General features: G+C 36.2%; 1 long non-coding RNA gene across 1 annotated transcript; it reads left to right on the forward strand.

Annotated features, from left to right (window-relative positions):
- Positions 1–2,171: 2,171 nt before the first annotated feature.
- Positions 2,172–5,205, forward strand: LOC131737213 (uncharacterized). The gene is made up of 2 exons (XR_009328798.1): positions 2,172–2,306; positions 4,286–5,205. It is a non-coding gene; the product is annotated as an uncharacterized LOC131737213 (long non-coding RNA).
- Positions 5,206–19,618: the final 14,413 nt, after the last annotated feature.

Consider the following 19,618-nt stretch of genomic DNA (forward strand, 5'->3'; position numbering starts at 1 on the left):
CTGTGGAGTTGTCAACTGCGACCCATATCATGCCTTTGTGCTGATTAACTACAAATAGTGTAGAGCTTACTTTGAAATGAATACCCCCAAATGTCTGTTAATATTTCACCAGTTGTTTAAGTGTTGACAACTCAAAGTTTTGCATGAGTTTTACAGCTAATAACTAGAGCATTGGTTTTACAGTAAGAACCTTCTAAAATGTTACAAACAATTAAATATATAATTTAAGTGATAGTCCCCATTGATGAAGGTTCTTCTGTGGGGTAGCTCACCATGACTAGAGTTATGCATCCAGAGATTTACCGAGATTTACCTTGAACGTGTAATGATTTCAACAAGTACCCTTCCGCTGAGAAAAGTTTTTGTAAAATAGTCCTGAAAATGTTTATAAAGCAGTTGTGGGTACAGGACTAGTTGTTTTCAGTGCAAAGTGTTGATTGGCTGGTTTTAGTGGCTAATAAAATTAATTTGGACCAAATGTGTCTTTATTTAGTATTTGCTGTCCAATATATGTGAACTGAGCTTTCTGGATTTCTGGATCTGTTCAAATTGAATAAATTGTTTTTAAATAACCCAGTATCTGGATATTTATATGAAGAAATTGCTTGGCCATGGATGGCCCCAAACTTGGAAGTACAACTAAATAGCAGACTAAAACCCCTTTTCTTTAAAAATGTGTTGGCATATTTTATCTAAGCATTAACGTATAATAGGACTTGAAATTTAAATGATGAACACAGCCGATTCAAATATACTAAAAAGTAATTACCAATGTTATTGCTGATAAAGGAGGAGCTGTTGTATAATGTATTTTAATGTCACTAGTCTCTCCTACTGTAGGCTTTATATAAAAGGGATCCACCTTCCTTAAAGTAGTCCTTAAAGTTTGGTGGATAGTGCCCTATGATTAATTTCTATTGTTCATCTTCAAATCGGTCCACCCAAAATCCATTCAGTACTTTAAAAATCAGGCCTGTTGTGTTTAATAACTTAATATTATTTTGGGGATTATTTAATTCATATTTTTTTGTGCTGCAATTTGTGTGGCACTCTGTGAGAGACGTACAATATTTTACCTTTGATAACGCTGCCTCAGAGTGTAAAGGTCAAATCATTTGTGATATTGACCGTAATGGTCTTTTATGTTTAATGGGATTTGTGGGTATTCTAAATAGTCGGGGGTGATCCCCATCCCTGTTGGAAACCGCTGCAGCATTGTAGATAATGTACACAACTCATGTTGGTATTGTTCCCTGGAGAGTAACAAAGGGCCCCCAACACTTCAAGGGCAGCTTATAAAGTTGGACTGGTGCAGCTAATCACAAACGCAGATGTGCAGTTTCCATCAGGAACTACTCTTAGTTGTTTTGTAGGTCTACTGAGAAGTTTAATAAAATGAGAATAACCAGTTAATCATCATTTCATCAGTCTTGTTTTATAACAGATTATTTTGAGTACTATTGGTAAATGTACTTTCCACTACCCTTCAGAAGGCAGCAGTGAGCAACAATTCAGTTTTACACTAAAGCATAATTCCTTTGCGTGTTTACATTCTTCCATAGTTGAACATCCCTTATTAAAACCGAAAAAAACAGACACGGTTATAATCATCATCTCTTTTTATAACTCAGGAAACAAAACACAGGATTTATAATTTACAGCATGGGTTAGAAGGCAGGAGCCTTCTAACCTGTGAAAATGTTAAATACATATGACAATAGCTTGTTCTAGTTTACTGTTATACTCTCCATGAATCCTTTGACAAACATGCTTTGTTTAGACACATTTGGTAACTGACGTGTGTGTAAATCCTCAAAGCAGAAAGAAAAACACTTTTGTCGTTGGTTTACATAATTAAAAATGGTAACTTCCTGAGGAGTGACAGCCCCAGTCAGTTTAAGATGTTGAAAGACAGCAAGACTTGAGGCAATCACAGCCAAATAGCAGGAGGATAAAAAAGATCCTGTGTTGCAGGGACTTGGCTACTTATATTACACATAGTATGTTTTATCCCCCCCCCCCCCATGATTAAATACTGTTTTTCATCAAAGCAAACAGCAAGCTACAGTAGTACAAAGAAAAAACTTCAAAGTGTCCCCTAATCTTAGAACTGTCAGGTATCCGAGCTATAATGTGGGCTGACAGTTGCAGGGTCAGGGGTCAATATGTAAAATGCTTATGCATTATTTGACGTTGATTTTGTGTGTTTCCCCCTTCCTGAAGGTACAAGAAAACCAGCTGATCGGTGAATGAGGGGCGCATCTGCAATCCCATCAAACAAAAAAATAAAGCTTTTCGGATCTACTGTAAGGGACTGATTTTTTAAAATTGTAAATTAAAATGTTGTTTTCAAGAGCTTGGTATACATTATCGTTTAAATGTAATTGTACATATTTTTATATAAGCATAATACTTTTTTGTACAGGGGTCTATCTTAATGATCGAAACAATGGTAGATCTAAATACCACCACTCCTTATTTAAATATACAATTCAAAATAAGGTCTCTAAATTTTAGGGATGTGGATTTAAGATCCATCACTGTTCAGATCATTAAAATACACCCCATAGTGTGTTAATCTGTGATGTGTGAAAGAGCATAGCATTTACAATTTGAGAATTTGGCTTTAAAAACGCAAACAAAATACTGTTACTTTGATGGAAAAAGTGTGATTTATTTTTAATACTGTGGAGCACTAGAGGTGTGAATTGCCTGCGTGTTGGTAAATCAACAATACTGTAGTGTTAACCTTTCCCTTAAATGATTACCCCTAAAATGTCCAGTTACATTTAACAAGGCATTGCAGATGTCCAGGTGGAGGACTGTGTTTACAAATACCAGGAGCTATCCTAGCTATTAACCCTAAAGCCTTTCATTACCTTCGTAGTGAGTAAAGAGCCTTTGTGACAAGCAATTAGGCTGGCAGGGCAAGGGTTAAACCCAGTCTTTCTCACTGGTCAAGTTTATCAGCTCCACATGTGGCAAACAAATATTGTCAACACAGACCTCCTTGTTCATGTGCTAATTACCAACATTTATGTTGTCCAGACCAGTTACTGCAGTGATGCCAGGGACCAGAGGTTCCCTTCCTTTAGGAAACAATGCAGACACTACAACGACCACTGACAAAATTACATCCAGTTCACCCGCTTTTATTAGAAACAATTTAAGTGTCTTCTACACCAATGGTTTAAAATATTTTTTTTTCTGATTACGTTTATCTTTCTGTTTTCTTCTTAGCCTTGCCTTTTTAAATACCCCTATGGGATAAATAGAAGATCAAAGGGTACCAGAAATGATAACTGTAACTTTAATGAAAAGCTGTGTATAACTGTGGGTATTGCTATTGCTGTTCTTTAGGATCACCTGATAAGCTGAAAACAAAGAAAGATATGAACCTGCGAGCAGGAGGTATAGCTGAAGTGTACAAATAGAAAACAATATTCTTTTTTTTGGTGAAGATAAACAGTTTAAATTATTTTGAAAATCATTTATTTCAGACAAATGAAAGATAACTTCACTGCCTTTACTTTTCTTTCTACACAGCTGAAACACAGCTATTTTTGTAATCATTTAAACCTTTTGTGTACATTAAAAAAGTATAACTTTTTTGAATGCCTTTATGTATACATTTACAATAGTTATAAGACAGAGGACCAAGGAGAATTAACAGGTCTGCAGACACAGAAACCTTTATAAATATAGTTATAGGCAAGCAAAGATTTAAAAGTTGCAGAAATGCTTGAAACCCTGCTGAATACGGATGATAACACAGTTAAATGAATTATTCATACACGATCAGGAGCTGAGCCCTATAATCCAAATATATGTGGTATGAGATCTGATACAAATTGCAACCCCCCCCCCCCCCCCCCCCCAAGAAACACCGGTATTCTATTGTTTGGTTTGAACAGTGTTTGCCTGCTTGTTTGTCCTTTCTGCTAGTTTTCTTGTTTTACAAGACTAGTTGTAAGTGAAATTATGCCAGTACGTACTGGGGTTCTTTTTTTGAATATGTCAGTTTAAAAAGAAAGATGGCAATATAAATGAAAATCATTAGACTGTTTTTTCTTTCTGTTCATTAAACAAGTTTGCGCTCTTGTAATTTAGGTAACAATGTGAAATGAATATAACAAAACTGAAAAGCATGAGATTTAAAATGGAAGCTAAGGAATATGTTTTGTTGCTATGGAGCTGATGACATGTTTTCCATGGCCATCTGGTGTCAGAAATGTTGTCTGCCTACTGATAATACAACACCATTTTCTGATACTTATTTCAACAGGTATTACATTTAGAAAACAGTAAAGTGAGATTTATTGGATATGCATGAATAACCATGTACATAGAACCATCAGGTTTAGTTTTATTAAGCCCGTCGCACACAGCTCGACTCAAGCCGTCCCGACTCATCTCATCTGAGTTTGCACAGATTCCGCGATCAGCTGTGCTCAGTTTTGGTTTGATGACTGCCCAGTCCCTGACCACATTCCGGCGCCTCCTTAAGACTCACCTCTTCAAACAGCACCTATAGAACTCCTCTGTTTGTATCCTGGGACACTATCACCCTTCATTTAAATGTGCTTTATTTTGCTCTTATCTGCCCCCTATTTTACTGCATTTAATCCTGTACTTCAGAATACTGTAATCTGCCAAGTGTTTAACCTGTAGTACTTTGTATTTAATCACATCCTGATGTAACTATCACTATTTAATCATATCCTGATGTAACTATCACTATTATCTGCTGTATTATTGAATTGTGGTTTGTCACACTTGTACTTTGCTTGAACAAAAGTTATTGTATTTCTTGCTCTTATTGTATTACTTGTATTGTAACGCTTGAAATGTATTTGCTTACGATTGTAAATCGCCCTGGATAAGGGTGTCTGCTAAGAAATAAATAATAATAATAATAATTGAGTTTTTCCCAACTGGGAAAGACTGAATTAGACTGATACTGCCCTGTACACATTTTTTTATTAACTTAGCCCAAAATAGTGACCCTCACATTATGCACGGTATCATATGCTGATTAGACAGCAGAGACAGTGCCGTGAGGCAACAAAAAAGAAGCGTTTATCCTATTAATTTAGCTATTGAACATTTACACCCTGCAAACATTTCAAGCAGTGTTTTTGTATAGTTTGTCTACTACACTTTAGCCTGTGATAAATAAAATCCAACATGTTGATTTTTATTTGACTTTGGCCTTGTATCGCTTGTTGTGTAGCTCTATCTTGAGGCTTTGTGGTTGTATTGAGATATTGTTTTAGACATTGTGGGGCAGTAAAAATATAGGCTACTACTTAACTGATATTAAAACGAAATACCACATAAACACACTTTTAGTTTCAAGTGTTTTTGCAATTTTTGTTGCGTAGGTTTTGGAATTACGATCGTAGTACGCTTTAGCACTAAAATCGTACAAATATGGACTATTGGTCCACATTTGGACAAGCTCATCTTCATGATCTTTTGTCCAATATTCCGCCATCTTGTATGACAAGTCACATGACAAGCCATGTCACTTAAACCTGCATCACCATTGGTTGACAACCTTATGACTAATCGGTCTCAGTCAGTCTTGGCCGGCAACCGCCGCACACAGACAGACTGATCACATCTGAACAAAACTGTGACTGAAAAAGATTCAATAGGTTCAATCTTCAAATCTGAAGACATCCTGACTGAAATCTGAATAATCTTGGTTTTAAGGGCACGCACACTGCTACGATTCATCCAGACTGTGTACGGCCAGTTGAGATGAGATGAGTTGGGACAGCTTGAGTTGGGCTGTGTGCGGCGGGCTTTAGTGAAGGTATTGATAGTGAGTAATGAAGGAAGCAAAAAACATATTTCTTTTCCGTAGTTTGAAATGACATTCAAAAACACATAAATTATAAAATCAATTGCAAGAATGCAGCAACCATGTCATACTTGCCAACATTTGGTTGAGAAAAAACAGTGCTCTTCCAAAACATGGAGTTTCCAATGCCAGATGGTTGCTCTCTGTAGTTGGTTGACAGTATAACCAGAGCAGTGCAATTCTTTCTTCTGTTAAATTGTTACAGAAGACAAGCAGCCTACCATGTATAACATATGCACTAATCACCATAGTGGTGGCATCTGGCCATGATACTTTCATCTGGGAAATAAGGAGAACAAATCTGTACAAAAAAGCAGAACTCAGTACAACACATGCATTTCAATCATTACATGGTACAATCAGCCAAGACTGAATCATTTTCACCAAATGTGTACAGTTTGCAGACAGGGCATATCTGTTTAGGTTACTTTACAGTATATTTAGTAGTGTGTCACTATTGGCCCCTTAAAATGTACCATTTTCCACTGTTTAAAGCGAGTTTAAAAAGTCTTTAAAGGTAAGCCACAGTAGAAAAACAACCTCTCTACTTGACTGTCTGAAACAATGCATGAGGTTTATAAAGTACTATACAGAGGGTATGAAATACAAAGAGTAATCACGACTTTAATGCATATTTTTTTTCATATCTGGTATTATATTTAGAAAATACAGCAGTGCACAAGATGTTTGCAACAGCTGCTGCGTGTGTGTGTGTGTGTGTGTGCGCTAGGGTGGGGTAAATGAAGAACTATGTAAGAGCCTGAGAGAAAGATAGTAATGTATGAAGAAGGCCTCATCTGCCTTGAAGCAGACAGAGTAACACATCAGTCAACAAGAAAAGTCCTGACATATGTTAGGGAGAGGTCAGTGTTAAGTGTCTTTTCAGGATATTAAACCACCAGCATAACTGGTGAAGAAAAAAAAGTATTGTCACTGACACCATACTACTGTGCATGCAGATTTCAGCAGTCTAGGACCCATTACACTCAAGAGATCAATATTCTCTGCTGTGCTGGAATTTGAATAATGATTTCCAATAAAAATTCATTTCAGACTGTTCTGGCTAGAGGACAGAGACAAGACCCAGAACGTAATGCAGTTAAGTTTTTTTTTTCAAAGACCTGAATAATGGAAGAGAGATTTAGCGATAAAACACAAAAAGACATTCTGGGCCCGGTCAATCTGCTTAGTTAATGGCTGTAAGCTGACACCCCTAATGAAATAAAAATGCCTCAGCGTGAGTGCCTAGCTGCACAATTGTTAGCAACACTGAACTCTGTTTGTACTCTCATCTCCTGTACGTGGGGCGGGTGCTAAGTAACAGGCTGACATTTTCGCATTACGTTTTTCCATTTTAAAAATAAAACAATTACGTTCCAATTGAATTAAGCAGCCTTCCTGTTTTCTCTGTGGAAGAAATTATGGGCCAGTATTTTGTCTGTGGGAGTTCAATGTTTATCTTTCAGGGGTGTTAGGATGAATATGTGGTATAATGAATGCAAGTTCTACATCCATTTGACAGCTTGAGAAACATTACACGTTTCCTCATTGTCTTGACTATGATTGTCTCTGTTGGGGGGTCAATGTAGAAATTATTTGCACACCAAGTAAGAGCCTGACGCACATTTTACAAGTATTTCTTGCAATATTTGAACCCTGAGCAACCAGCTTGCACTACAATCCATGTGTCAGTTTATCATTAAATAAAACAGCTAAAAAGTAAATACAAATTTCCAAATCCCACAACTGTGAATTCTTAAAAAATAAAACATGAGTGTATTACCACCACTTAACCAATAATATACCTTACTTATTTTATAGTTTATTCTATTTTTCTTAAACTAGATGACATATTTTATCTGCAAGCTAGAGTCTTCACTCAGACCATTATGAGTTGCCTACTGTTTACCAACTTTTTATTTGATGCATTTCTTGTGGTGAGTGTTGGTTTATAATAGGATTGTTACTATCCTTGAAAGAAAACCATAGTAACACAGTTGATGGTTTATTAAAGCAGAACAACTAAAGATTTTAACTTCACTTTGTTACATAACAGAGGGAGAAAGATTGGGTCTGCATATAATAAATATACTAGCAGTTTATATGTATACAGTAGTGTTCACATGTATTAGTACACCCCATTGCTTCTGTACTTTTGATTTACTGTGCATATGAAATCAAAAGACTGTAACTGAAAATTGTCAAAATAGGCAAATTAGTGATTGTCTAATTTAACTGATGACTTTAATGGGCCACACATGCAATTAATTTTAAATAGTAAGAGCAAAGGAACGCAGAGCCACAAATGGTAAAGTGCATGACAGTTTTTAGAAGTTGTGTAAAATGCCTAATTAAAGCACAAAGTTGTCTAACATTTTCACATGAGTGCCTTTGGTTTTTATATTACTGACAACAGACCAAATTTTTTTTTTAATTCTCACACTCTGGGGTTTTCATGCAGGTAGGTATATAAAGGATATAAATGACACATCTTGAGGTGTTCTAATACATTTGCACACTATTATATATATATATATATATATATATATATATATATATATATATATATAAACAACCATATAACTCCATCAGATTCCCTAAATGGAATTACAGCATTATATTACACAACCTGCCATCTATTACTCTTTATATCATTTTCATCGAGGAGTGATATAAATCGTGACAGCATTTTTTATTAAAATGAATTGTAGTCATTAGTTAAAAATATGCACTGAGAATTCTAAGTAAATTAGTTGGGAGAGTCATAATTTAGTGATGAATTATGCATTTGTCATGTAACATCACTTTTTCTATGGGCTGAGATTAAATTATAATGCAAATTATAATGAGATTATAAATGTAACTCAGAGGAGTTTCCTGATGGTATGGGAAAAGAATGATGAATTGTATTGCCTCATTGCTCTATGACCTGAGGCTCAGACTAGAAACAGTGGAAAGCCCTGTCCAAGTATATGGAGGCCGGGCTGCTGTGGTTACAATGGTTTCCCCTGGATTCCCCGCACAGCTTGCAGTTGTCTGATTTCAATCAGTGGCAGCTCTCTCCACATGTCCAGCCATCAATCTTCTCGTGCTGATGGGTGAGTGTGTCACCGCATGGGGCATGTGCCAGTAAAAAACAAAATTATAATAAAATAACAACCTTACTCTAGTACAGTGTTCAGACTACAACATACTTTTTACCTTATTGTAGTAAAACATTCAAAATTACAGGGCAAGAAATTATTCAAGTTCTCATTGTATTGTCAAACTAATGGAACACATGACAGGATTTTAACCAAGTTCATTTTATGAATGTTTAGATAAGGAGTTTGATTATTTGTATTTATTTAACCAAATAGTGTACACCATATGTTAAAAATAAAACAGTACTGTTTGCTTATCTTATTAGCTTTGGGCTCAGTGGAGACTCTGATATAGAGATATATACACTGTATTGACTTTTGCTGTGAAAGACCAGTGGAAAATGGCTATTGATTCAAACTCCCAAAGTATTCATTAACTCTCCTCAGTTGAAAGTGATATAAATACAATCCCATTGTCCCAGCATTTAAAAGCTTTAAATACCTTGTTTCATACTTTCAATAGCAGTTGTCCTTTACAAAGGGATTTCATTGAGACCTCCTGGTTAACTAAAGGGAAATAAAAATACAAATATTATGCCATTAAGATTTTTAGAATTAAAAGACCATTTTGTTTTACTGAAAAACTAAAGTTACATTTGTTTGAACTGGAAATTAAATTGATAAAAAAAATACATTCAGAGATTTACTTTCTGTCAATCTTTCAAAATACTGTGAACAATGAGCTTTGCATGTCATAAGGTATTTGTGCTAACGTCACTTATTAGATAATTCTAAATCACATATCAAAAATCAACCAATAACAGGGAAGTATTTGCCAGAATTCCAGCATTGTTATCCTGTGTAAACATGTAATCCTGTGCATAGAACACCACAATATATATATATACAAGTTGCATTTGTATGGTTCCATTTCTGAATCATTTCAACTGCAGTGAAAGTCTTAGTACTACAAAAATAACATAGCGATGTTTGAAAAAAATTCTGGGTGTTTTTCCAATATGTATATACATGGGTGAAAGTGGCCAATGATAATTCTGACTGAAACTCCTGGGACAAAACCAATCTTTTGGCCGGGGGTCTGGGTGCCGCCTAGGTCCCACTGAATCTCTGGGGTTCTACATGCTCTGAGATGCATTCTGAGCCATTTGGACCACTTTCAGAAGCAAACTTGACTTTGTAGAAAAATAAATTCAGAAATGACTTCACTTACAACTTGTCATTTTACAAGATGGAGCAACATGATAAATCACACATGGGGCTAGTTAACAAACATAGTTTTTAAAATGGTACTGATCAAACCTTTTACATGTATGCCCAATTCACATAATATTAATTTTATAAAACCTTAGCTCCAAAAATCCTATACAATCTCTGCTAAACTTTCTTATTCAACAGCACTGAGTCAGTTTTGGTGCCTACAGTACAGGTGAGTGTTTCATTCTAAAAGCTGTACAACAATTGTGTTTTAATTAATGTCAGAAGCAATAGCCCAAGAATTTTGGACTAACTGTCGAGCTTAAGAAGCGCTAAGAAACCAAGCAAACCTTGCTGTTGTGAAGTTACAGCTTTAGTAATTGCAAACTCAGTGCACAACCAGTACCAATGGCATCTCTGCACAGTGCTACACCTAGAATTCCCACATGAGGTTTGTTAAAGAAAAGTGTTAAACAAATAAAGAAAAGCAAGTACTGTTCTTTTGAAGGTAAGTATTCCCTAATTAAGGCAGTTAAAATACTTGCCATGTCAGAAGCATTGGTTTAATATATATATATATATATATATATATATATATATATATATATATATATATATATATATATCCTGTATATCTATCTAACTATCTATCTATCTATCTATCTATATATATATAGGTATAGACCTTTGGATAAAACAGAGTGTTCAGCAGTGCCAAATTTTCTGGGATTGTAACAACAGTTTTATGTGATCTTTGCTGTATTATATTTTGATAATTAATGGTAGTCTTTGATGTCTTATAGTCTTCCTTGAGCTTAATCCATTTTTTTGCTTTATTTATTTTCATGAAATCATAGATATCTGCATTTAAATTGTGAATAAGGCGACAAGCTTGGTAGTATATGTAAATCATTATTATTTAACATATCTTTTAAGCATGTCTTGGAAGTTATCATATCATATCATGGTCAAGTTTTTGTATTTTATATTGATAATTTTTGATAGTATGCCTCATGATACTTTTACTACATTTAAATAAAGTAGATTGCACTTGCCTGTAATATCCTCTATGGTTGTAGCTTGGATGGAAATTCATTCTGAAGCCTTTAGGAATGAGGTTTACTTTTAAACAGTTCTTAATGAAATTAATATGGTTGGTAAATCTTGTCTTGTCCATGTTGATCTTGCAAGTTTGATATAAATTTGAGTTATTCTTGGGTTCAAAAAACTGGTAAATCTTGTTAGTTCTTGGAAGCACTGTGATGTTATTTTTCGTATGGAAGTCATAGCTCTTAAAAGTAAACCTCATTCCTAAAGGCTTCAGAATGAATTTCCATCCAAGCTACAACTTCAGTTATTCTACCTTTTTAAGTACCTGAAATATCCTTTTCTTTTTTTTCTTTCTTCTTATTGATCCTTTTCTCAAACTATATATATATATATATATATATATATATATATATATATATATATATATATATATATAGAGTAGCACACAGTGCACTGGCGTGGTTCAAGCAGAGGCAACAGGCAGGATTCGTAATAATGGTTGCTTTATTAAGCAGCACTTCTGCACATGCACTTACAGTAGCACTGAAACACACGGTAGGGGAGAGACGGGGACACAATAGGCAACAGACGCATGAAAGGCAACCAAATAAACACATTCAATAACTCATAATTAATAAACAACAACAACAACAACAACAAGGACAGTGCGGTTTGCTCGACCGCACGGCATTCTGGGACGCCGCTGCACAGTTCCCTGTCAGTCCTGCAGACGGCAGAGCAGCAGACGCGCTACAATATATATATATATATATATATATATATATATATATATATATATATCATGTTTACTCGAATTTAAGTCGCCCCTCAATTCAAGTCGCACTTAACTCTTAATGAAAAAAACACAATAATTAATGCTTAAATTACTTTTTAATTTCTAGGTGCCAGCAGGGAACACTGTATTACTGTGCATTACAGCATCAGAGTTCGTCACCTACTATATTACAACTGCAAATGGGAAAAGAAAATATGTAGAGAGTACAATACAGTACTTTTAGTGTTGAACGACAGTCATTGTAGTTTATGGTAGCTGGGAAAGGGTAAATTACCTTGAACTTTATTTCAGTCTGCTTTATTGTCCTTGTTTGTTTAATTTGGCCAACGTGACTCTGTCACGTTCGCAAGCAAAATTAGTGCAAGAAATGTGTAGTTCATTTTAGGTTTGAGTTAGGACTTTGGAGTTTACACTAGTGGGGTTCCCGTAGTTAAACCAGGCACAGACCATAATAACAGTGAGTAAGTTAGAGAATCAGAGAGCGATGGAGAATCTGCTATTAAGCAGTACATACCTTAGTGTTCCTGTTTCTTGTGCTCCTCCAGATAGAGAAAGAAAGATATATAAATAAATGATTTTGCAGCCGGACTCACGTTGATCATTTCAACAAGTACTGTGCTGGTAATATTATAGTATTGCATAGCCTTTCAATTGCGTTTCCATCTTCTGACACATCTCAGATGCCGCAGTTTCTCTTTTCTTCAGCAAACACTACTTTTCTTTTAAAAGCTGCATTAAAAAATGTTCATGAAGTTCACTGTGCAGCCATTTTAATATACCAGTACTGTACCGAGAGTAATATCTGTATTGACATGCACAAATGTAAATTGGTACCCTCCCAAATTTGAACTTTCATTTTGGCCACAAAAGTGCGACTTAAATTCAAGTAAATACGGTATACAGTATATATATATATATATATATATATATATATATATATATATATATATATATATATATATAGATAGATAGATAGATATTGTGAAAAGGTTTCCCCTAACACGGGTTCGTGCCCCTTTAAAATTACGACCCAGGACAGAGAAATTGAGTTTTCAAAGCGCGGTTGCGCTAATTTTTAATAAACACAAAATAAACAAAATACAAAACAAACACCTAGCTCTGTACGAGCTCTAACTAAACAGGTAATTTCCCTGACTAACTTGCAGGACGGCTAAGCCGTTTACCTGGCACCGACACAAACTCACAGGTTTACACAGCACTTACTCTTTTATGACTGCTGGGAAGCAGAGCACCTCTTTCTGCCTCCCTCTATTCAGCAGCCTTGAGCAAACTGACTGCTCCTCTTAAATACCCTGCACCTGGCTCTAATTTACAATAGCTACCAGGTGCAGGGGATAATTAATAATAAAACAATTAACAAAACTAATTAACTAAATACAAAAAGGTGCCATTTTTCCTTCAGGGAGGTTTTAACCCCCTGAAGGTCTCACACAACACACTGCCTTACAATATGTATAGATATATACAGTTGTAGTCAAAAGTTTACATACCTCAATGGAAATTTATAATTTCTAGAAATATCTCGAAAACAAAGAGTTTTAGGAAGAATCTTTTGTAGCAAAGTTTTGCTTTTGTGGATGAGGAAAAATATTTCTAGAAATTATACATTTCTATTGAGGTATGTAAACTTTTGACTACAACTGTATATATACTGATGCATAAAAGAAATGCAACACTCAGGTCTAATGGATTTAATCAAATATTTTAAACATAGATATCAAACAAAATCACAGAAAATGTGAACAAAAATACAGATAAAAAAATCATGATATGTTTTTAGTATGAAACGTGACACACTGTCAAAATGAAAACACTACAAAGTTAGTATCGGGTTTGACCTCCCTGAGCATTAACACAATCCTGGCAGCGTTGACACATAGACCTGATCAGTCTCTGGACAGACTGCTGTGGGATGTTCCACCACTCTTCCTATGCAGCTGCAGCCAGCTGGCGATGGTTAGCTAGTCGCAGTGGTCTCCTGTGGATGGCCCTGGCGATTTGGTCCCACAGATGTTCTATTGGACTCAGGTCAGGAGAAAAAGCTGGCCATTGCAAGACCTTGACATTTTTTTCTTGAAATCGTGCAATTGTAATCCTAGCACTGTGTGGTCTTGCATTGTCCTGCTGGAAAATCAGCACTTCAGCATGGAGAATCCGCCATGGATGAGATTTATTGATGGCAATTGCAAATGCTTTAGTGAACTGTGATGGGCGCTCAAGGCCTGATTACTGTGATGGGCGCTCAGGGCCCGAGTGAATAATAAATTTGGCCGGAGGCCTCGTCCGTGGGTGCGCAAAGGCTACCTGCATGAGGTCGGCTGGAAAAACATGAACAGTTACATGCATCCCAGTGCCGCAGCTAGGAAGTGGCTGTGGCCACCTCCAACCCAAAAAGACGAGGCCGCCAAACCATGAATGGAAAAATAAAAATGATTAAAGCACCCCACAGTGGCGCTTGCCACCTACCACCCAAATATAAAAAATGTAATGAAAATGAGCAGCTGAGGCACGGCCCATCCCCCCAGAGCATGACTGCTCCGGGGGAAAGGGCCCAGCCTCTCCAGCCTGACCACACCCCGCAGAACTAAATACGAACCGCTCAGCACTCAGGTAAGGAAAACTCCCCTACTCACATATTTTTTTATTTTTTAGGGGGAAACCTCAGAGAATCCATGGCTGAGGGCAGCCCTTCCTCCAGGCTCTAAGCGGTCGACTCCTGTTTTGGCTTCTCAGCGCTTGACTGAGCGGCCAAAACAAAAGAAGCGACATGAGAGAATAACACACAGAGCCTTAATGCGCTTGCTGATGACGTGTTGGTTTGGGGCGGATTCTCCTACAGAAAAGCAACCAAGTTTACAATTCCGGATTGGCTTGCAGGAACGGAAAAACTGTTGCCTCAAGGACTTCATCAATGTATCACTGAGTAGTAAGGTTGCCCTTAATCTGCACCAAAGGCATTCTTGTGTTAAAGGAGATTCCTCCCCGTAACAGTCAGCATTATGGTCCTGGGCCAGTTTCCTGGTTTCTGCTGATTGTTGAAGCAGAAAATCTCATTCTCTGGGCAATTTCTCTCAGACAGGCCGCCTTCATGCTGATAGCAACCAGGCGATCTTCATCACTCAAGCGGGGCATGGTCATGTCTTTCTCTGTTCTTGTGTTAATTAAAACCATGTCTTTTCAAATGGCTATTTATACAGATTCTTAATCAACTCATTTTGGCAATTTTAACTCAACTCAAATACCAAATACTGAGCACCTGGTGTTTTTATGAAATCACATGACTTGAGCTCAGTATTTTGTTATCCCAAGGAACAATACTACTCAAACAATCAACAAACCTATCTGCTCACTAACATTATGTATGTGCCCAATGATCTATTGATGTAAAACTTACACTGTTGCATTTTCATTGTGCATCAGTATATATATAGTTTGCCTCCCTTGTGCTCTGTGGGTTAGGCGTTTATGGTATCAATCAAGTTACAGTTCAACAAGAGAAAATAAAAAAAAAACTCTAAAAGGTCACAAAAATGAAGTGCGTGCAATAACATTTTACAGTTTTCCACGATAACATTTTTTACATATATACCGTCCCGTCCCGCCCCATCACTCCCCAACCACAACCGTTTTTTTGGGGGCATTTCTACACAAATCATATGAATGGACCTGGGAGGGGCCATTTTGACAGAAAATGTTCAGCCATATATATATATATATATATATATATATATATATATATATATATATATATATATATATATATATATATTTAGCTCAAAGAGCCAGCTGCCCAACGTTGTACATATGTTGTACATATCTTTCTCAAGGGAGCCTGTGTTTGAATCAAAACATACATATTATATACATATATATATATATATATATTGATGTGGTTGCCACGGTAACTTATTAGAATTAGGGAATATATATATATATATATATATATATATATATATATATATATATATATATATATATATACTGTATCAGCACTTCAGCATGGAGAATCCGCCATGGATGACCACATCAATCTCAAGGGCAGCTGGCTCTTTGAGCTAAATATATATATATATATATATATATATATATATATATATATATATATTCCCTAATTCTAATAAGTTACAGTGGCAACCACATCAATATCTTAACACCAGAAGTAGTCTGTGTTTGTTTCAATGCCTTGTAATATCTTCATTTCAAATAAAAATGTACCGTACCATATAACGTATTAACTTACCGTATTATAAATCACAAAAATGAAGATTGCACTACTACTATTAAACATGGAAAGAGTTCAGAATTGTGATGTATGTTCTATCCACTGGGTAACATCAATACAAAAAATAAGGTGTACTGTAATTTTAACAAATCCTGTATGTGTTTATAAATTTAAAAAACAGGTATGGGACTTTTTACTGGTAATTACGCTGTAGTAAACCAGTTATGACAATAGAACAACATGCTTAATTACAAAATCTAAAATGCTCAGGTCTTTTGCTGAAAAGTTGCTCCGGTCTTTTAAAATTAAACTATATTTACACAAGCAACTGGGTGTTTACAAAAACATGCACTAACATGCAATAAGAATTACAATGTAATAAAAATGTTGAGTGTTACCAATATTTGTTTGTTCTTCCTTGCATCCTAATAATGTTTTTTGGGCTATTGTGAAAGCTATGTAAATAATAAAGGGAAACGGAATGTAAGGTGAATGACTCCGATCACCATTGGCAAAGAGACTATCTATTCTGGTTGATCTGTAGGAGATTGACAATGCAGTTGACTTAGGCACACAGGGAGAGTGGGATTTGTACCATATCTGTAAATATACTTTATGAGTTTCTTTCAAACCCCATAATATCAAAACTGCATAGCAAATAGTGGCACTCCGGGTAAGATTGATGGAAGTATTTAATTAGCTTTATGTCCATTAATGACAACAATGCAAAAGAAAAAAAAGTTCTACAGTAATTATTAATATTTTATTTATTACAGTCATACCGATTTCTGTAAACTGTGTCACGGCTGGCTTCATGTTTGTTTGCCATACAAGGGAAGATTGTGCCTTCACTCCTCAGCTTGAGCTGAAAATACAATGTGCTGTGACATGACTATAAAAGAGTCTTTTGTTAATTGCAGACTTTTTTATTAAATATGTTTAAACAGGTTACAGCAAAGAAGAAGACTAGGATGGTCCATTTTCTAGCATGTCGCCTCACACTATTGTAGGGTGTTTATAGTCCAGAGATGTGCTATCATACGCAATGACTATATAATAGCCAGCAGTCAGACGGGTGACAATGGAGCAATGATAAACCACTTTAGTGTCATATTCTGGTCCCTAAAGCAAACAGATCTAAGAGAAACAGACCACAAAAGACCAAAGTAACAAAGACAGTTCCTTTATTATGGACACATATTAATGCACAGTAATGTGTACAGATACTGCAGTAATTCCTTTAAATCTGCTCAAAACCCCTTAGATGGAATAAGTCATCTGGTGTTGATATGTTAGTGCAGAGCTACATGCAGAAGCAGCTGCACAAGCATATTCTATAATTGAATGTATTGTTAATTGGAATTTTAAGACATGTTTAATACTAGCACATTGGAAATCAGCCAAGGTTCTTCCATGCCATAAATAATAGTTCTTTCATTCATTTCTTGTAGATATTTGTATTAGTCTAAATTCATACAAATGGGTTTGTTATCAGTTTAAGACATGTGTTATTAATTACAATGTACTGGCTTCTAGCCAACTTTGTCTTAATTGAGTATACCCCGCTGAACCCAGCAGAAGATTTTATCAAGCCACATTTGTGGGTCTCTCAACTTAAACAAGGTAAACCTTTAAGTCTGACAGTAAGCGTCTTGCAAATATCTTCCTGAGTCAACATCTCACTGGAAATAGATTTTTATATTGAAATAAGACAGACCAGTACGAGTGTACTGTATATATGGGTGTGACAGGGTGCCTTCCCCTTGTGGATATTTCTGTATGTATTTATTTGTATTGTTGTTGTTATTATTATTATTATTACTATTATATTGTATTTTTGTGTGGACGGACGAAAGCCGTCCGATATTATTATTTATTTTTTGAGACCAACGAAAAGCCGGTCTCATAAAGTGTAGCTGGCGTGGATGGGGTTAAATCCCCATCCCAATAAAGCCTGTGGGAATGTGGCTGGAGTCTTAATAAGGTCATTGTTTAATAGGTCATTAAGGCTCCAGCCACAGTATAAAAGACCCAGTCCGGGCTCAGAGAAGAGAGTTATAGAGAGTAAGAATGAGAGCGAATGCTACCAGCCAGCGAACAAGGTACTAATTTTTATAAAAGGAATTATAGTGTGTGCTTATTACTTTAGCTTGTGTGCCCTTTTGTTTATTATTGTGTTTTGTTTAAACTGTCTGTTTATTTTTTGTTTAATTAATAAAAAGCTGAGCGCCATTGCACCTCAGTTTACCCCGTACCTTTTGTGTTTGCTGTTTCATTTCCTGGTCTGACGGCACCACCCACACGCTCCACTCAAGTCATCTGTGACAGTGGGCATAGCTATTTAAATGAATGGACATTGAGGGAAAATGAGCACTTACCAGTGTATAGGTTTCCTGGATTTCTAATAATCTTGGTTTGTGAGTGTCAACTAATGGCCGGGCATCCCTATAAACCACTGGTAAATATATATTTGAACCACTAAAATTTATATCACCAAAGATTAATGAGTAACATCATCTCAGTGGTTCAGTGCTATATAGTAGAAAAAGGAAAAAAAAAACTACTGATCTATACAGGGTGTGATGTCTCTCGGCATGGCCATCTGCCTCCCTGTTATTTATCACAAGAAAACTATTTAAAATATAAACATTTTCATATAAAATACTGTATACAGGGGGCGGCGCTCAATTGGCCGAGCGTCGCCCGGGGGGAGGGAGGGTTAGGTCGGCCAGGGTGTCCTCGGCTCACCGCGCACCAGCAACCCCTGTAGTCTGGCCGGGCGCCTGCGGGCTGTAAGCTGCCCAGAGCTGCGTTGTCCTCCGACGCTGTAGTTCTGAGGCGGCTGCACGGTGAGTCTGCAGAGTGTAAAGAAGCGGGCGGCTGACGGCACACGCTTCGGAGGACAGAGTGTGTTCATTTTTGCCCCTCCCGAGTCAGCGCAGGGGTGGTAGCGGTGAGCTGAGCCTAAAAATAATTGGGCATTTCAAATTGGGGAGAAAATAATAAAAACTAATCGGCAACGACTAAACTTTTAAAATATATATATATATATATATATATATAAAAAATACTGTATACAATAGCAAATTAAAAGAAACTAAGTTTTATATTCCTTTTATTTTAAGATTACCGTGTTTTTTTTCATAGTACAAAAACTACTGTTAATAACTACCACAGGGTTACATGATTCCAAAGTTTATATTCAAAATGTAACAGTACTGTACAGGTGTATACTTTTCTACTGTAATATGTCAGGTGGCAGGAAATGTCTGTTGTGAAATAAATGTCTTGTTGAAGAAACCCCAGTCACATGAGCCTCTGTGGCTGGACTGACCCCAAAACGAACCCAAGGCATGATATCA

This window comes from Acipenser ruthenus, chromosome 5 (genome assembly GCF_902713425.1).
Source record: "Acipenser ruthenus chromosome 5, fAciRut3.2 maternal haplotype, whole genome shotgun sequence".
Lineage (NCBI taxonomy): Eukaryota > Metazoa > Chordata > Actinopteri > Acipenseriformes > Acipenseridae > Acipenser > Acipenser ruthenus.